Below are 4,543 nucleotides of genomic sequence, written 5' to 3'. Positions count from 1 at the left end.
CCGGCAAAACAATTAACGAACGACTGCAACTCGTGTTTGGCGCAGTTGTCAATCAGGAAGTGTATGTTCGGCAAGGGGAAGTCGTCTTTCGGACTAGCCCGGTTGAGATCCCGGTAGTCGACACAGACTCTAACTTTCCCATCCTTCTTCGGCACTGGCACAATGTTGGCTAACCATGTTGGGTACTCCACTACCCTGAGAACCTTGGCTTTGACTTGCTTGGTAACTTCTTCCTTGATTTTCAAACTCATGTCAGGTTTGAACTTTTTGAGCTTCTACTTTACCGGCGGACATGTCGGATCTGTTGGCAGTTTGTGAGCTACAATAGATGTACTGAGACCAGTCATATCATCATACGACCAGGCGAATATGTCCTCATATTCCCTTAGAAATTTCGTGTATTATTTCTTTTTCGATGGCGACAGATAAACACTGATGCGCGTTTCCTTGACATTCTATGTATCCCCCAAGTTGACAACCTCAGTTTCGTCCAAGTTAGACTTAGGCCTATTCTCAAAATCCTCAATCTCTTTAACGACCTCTTCTGGTATATCATCCTCTTCTGAGTCTATATCCGTTTGTTGCGTTGCCTCATTGCGATTCGCGATCGTCAGTTCATCAAGATAAGTAATAGTAATGCTGTGTAAATAAAGTAAACGACAGAAAAAATAATAAGAGCGAGACTTAAAAGCAACTGAAATGCTTTGATAAATTTTATAGTTGTTTTGAACATTGGAGCTCTTATTTTTTAAATTAAAAATGAGGAAATGAAATCAACTAGTGAAAACGTAAAAGGTAATACATGGTGCTTTGTTCAGCCTTGCTACCCCGAAGCTTTCCGGGCTCTAGTGGTTCTGATGGACCAATTGTCGAGGCGTGCTCCTCGGTTCACAGCTTGTATGGAAGGGCCTTCCTCCCCTTCCTCCTCAAAAATGACACAGCAGTCCATATTGTCGTCTTCCAAAAATAGATTCCTTACTGCCGCCAACGCTTCCTCTTCTTCTGACCCATGTATGACATCTGCTGGCTAGAAAGTCTGCTCCAGGCGAGGTATCGGATGCTCCAGTGGGTAGTAGGGACTGCGCCATGGTGGCGACCAATGGTTGAACTCCTCCCAAGTGTATTCATACCCCAAACCAAAAGTGGTGCCATGTTTCTTTAGTTTAATGGGTTTGGCGATTCCCTAGAGGTTTTTGCCAAGCCCCTTACCACGCTCGTATCCACACCAGTTCAGTATACTTTCAATCTTGTTATCCCACCATTTATCCTTGTCCACGGTGTTGACTTGCTCAATGTGATGGTAAGTTTCTCCGCCTATCCTCCTTCTTCCTCTTATTGCCGGGATGGTCTGGCGACTGTATATGGGATTGCTACCGTCGCCGTGAATAATCACCTCTTGGTGATTCCACTCGAACTTTACTGCCTGGTGTAGGGTTGATGCTACAGCTCCAGCGGCATGAATCCAGGTCCGTCCCAATAGCAAGTTATAAGATGCTGGGACGTCTATTACTTGAAAGTCAACGTCGAACCAGGTCGGTCCCATTTGTAGACACAAACTGATTTCCCCAATAGTGGACCTTTGGGATCCATCAAAAGCTTTGACATTGATGGCTCCATATTTGATCTCATGCAGGCTCTTCCCCAATGTTCTGAGAGTCACCAATGGACAAATATTGATGCTAGACCCTCCGTCAACCAGAATTCTGGTGATGAAATAATCCTCGCATTGCACATTGATGTGCAACGCCTTGTTGTGGCTCATCCCTTCTGGTGGCAGCTTATCTTCGTGGAAAGTGATTTTTTGACTCTCCAACACTTGCCCTACCATGTTCACCATTTATCCTCCAGTTATGTTGCTAGGTACATATGCCTTACTCAGTATCTTCAACAAGGCATTCTTATGCACAACGGAGCTTTATAGCAGAGCTAGGATGGAGATCTGTGCTGGTGTTTTACTCAGTTGATCAACGACTGAGTACTCTTTTGCTTGTACCTTCCTCCAGAGATCATCAGGCCCAGTTTCAATAGGCCGTCCAGGGGCCTGCTTACTTGATTCAGCTAAATGTTCCGGGGTATAAACCCTGCCGGTTCTGGTCATACCCTGTGCTGCAATTGCTTCTCCAAATTTGGTTTTCCCTTTCCTTCTCGCCTCGACGGTGTAATCCCAAGGAATGGCCTTCATGTGGAATGGTGCTATGGTTGACACAGCCACAGGAATGGGTATCCTTGCTTTGGGAGGTAACACAGCAACTTCAAATGGTACAGGTGCCTTTGGGGATCCAAACTCGACCTCAATCGGTCCTGGCGCCTTTGCAAAAGAAGGTGCCTCGAACTCAAGTGGTATGGACATGTTCACTTCAGTGTCTCCAGAAGGCTGGATCTGGACTACAATTGGATTAAGTGTGACGGTTGGTTTCTTTGGCTCGTCATCTTCAGCAATCAATCCGATCGATCTTTTGGGGTTCCAATCATCTTTTATCTCTATCATGTGAACGCCTCCGCCCTTGTGGTCGGGCAGGGGTTTGTTGCGAACATTAGGAGCGGGTTCCTTCGCCACAATAATCTTGTTTTCAACTAAAGCTTGGATTTTATCCTTCAGAGAGCGGCATTCATTGGTATGCCCCTTCATGCCAAAATGGTATGCACAGGTTTTGTTCAGGTTGACCTATTGGGAAGGATTTTCTGGAGTTATGGCAGGGATAGGGGTGACGTATCCAGCAGCTTTGAACCTATCATATAGTTGGTCGATTGGTTCGGCGATGGCGGTGTATTGTTTGGGGAGTCTACGGTCGAAGTTAGGTCGGGGTCTAGGGAAGTTTTGGCGGGTGGGAGGTGATTGATAGTGAGAGGGCTAAGCATTATAGGCTTGGTAGACGGGTGCGGGTTGGGAATATCTTGATGTGGTAGGTTGATATGTGGGGGGTGGAGATGATGGGTAAGCAGGTGGTGGAGCTTGGTATGAGGGCGAGGGTGCTTGGTAATTTGGGGTAGGTTGATATGTGAGAGGAGATATCGGGTAGGTTTGGTATTTTATTGGGGATTTCATTCTTTGTGCAACCATCACGGCACTCACATCCCTTTTCTTGGATGCGCCGCCAGACTGTAGAACCTTGTTGGTGGCCTGCAATGTCTCAAAGTTAGTGACCATACCACTTTTAATGCCTTCCTCGATCCTCTCCCCTAGCTTGATGATGTCGGAAAATTTCTGGCCTTCAATCAACATCAACCTCTCATAATACTGTGGGTCTTGAGCCCGGACGAAAAACTTGTTCATCTGTTCTTCTTCTAAAGTCGGCCTGAATTTAGCAGCTTCTAATCTCCAACGCGTAGCATACTCGTGGAATGTCTCCGTGGGTTTCTTCTTTAAGTTCTGGATGTAGAATACGTCTGGTGCATTTTCTGTATTGAATCTGAACCTGTCCATGAAATCGGACGCCATACCTACCCAATTCGTCCACTTCTTGGGGTCTTGGCTAATGTACCAAGATAGAGCATCCCCTTTCAAACTTCTCATGAAGAGCTTCATTCGAATCTTTTCATCTCTTCCGACTCCGACCAGCTTATTGCAGTATGTCCTCAAATGGACCCTGGGATCCCCTGTGCCATCAAACATTTCAAACTTGGGAGGTTTGTACCCCTCAGGAAGTTCGACATCTGGTTGAATGCAAAGGTCCTCATATTTCAGACCCTCGATACCTTTGTTTTCTTCAACACCCTGGACTCGGCTAGTCAGCTTCTTGAGTTCCACGGCCAGATTCCTGATAAGAGAGTCTTTGTCATCTGACTCCGGTGTGCTTGAAATAGGTTGAGTATATTGTGGTATGGTTTCCACATAGATGGGGGTGTTGTGGAGATGATCATTTGTGACGTTTAGCGGTTCAGGGATGAGCAATGGGGTGTTGTTTGAAGTGTGGCATGTGTTGCAGTGTTGAGCATGAGCGGGTTGTTTTTGTGGTTTCGGGATATTTTGTTGAGGTGCGGGATTTTGAGTGTTGGGGAAATTGACGTCTAGGGTGGCGAGGGAAAATGACAAGCTTGCCAAATTCCGAACTTGGTCCAGTTCTTCCTAAAATTTCAATAACTTCTGTTCGAGCTGGGAGGCACTTTCCTTGGAAACCTGAATACCCTGAGGAACCTCTACCCTTTCAACTGAGTTCTCCTTTCTGTTGCTCAAATCTTCCATTTTCCCCTTGTTCTTGTTTCTGATAAGACTCGGAGGAGGAGGAGGTGGAGGGCCCTTGGATCTTGTGGAGTAAGAAGATGATGCCAGAGTGTACGAACTAACATTTGGGGAGGGGAATAAAACATAAGTAAAAGCAAAAAAGGTAACAAGTTAGTAAGGGTTATGAGAAGAAAACGTTGCAATATTTAAACACATAGTGCAAGAATATAAATCGTGTCCTAATTTGGGTGCCTCGTTGTGCCCGAGGTAGGCCTAGAGACAAGTTAATTTGGAGAACTTTTAATGCTAAATGCCTCATTTTATTGAAAAATAAGACGAATCCCAAAATGACACTAAAATTGCGGAAAATAAAATGTCACT

The sequence above is a fragment of the Nicotiana attenuata genome, unplaced genomic scaffold (assembly GCF_001879085.1).
Source record: "Nicotiana attenuata strain UT unplaced genomic scaffold, NIATTr2, whole genome shotgun sequence".
NCBI classification, from domain to species: domain Eukaryota; kingdom Viridiplantae; phylum Streptophyta; class Magnoliopsida; order Solanales; family Solanaceae; genus Nicotiana; species Nicotiana attenuata.
The sequence above is the reverse complement of the archived record's forward strand: the minus strand, read 5'-3'. Positions refer to the sequence as shown.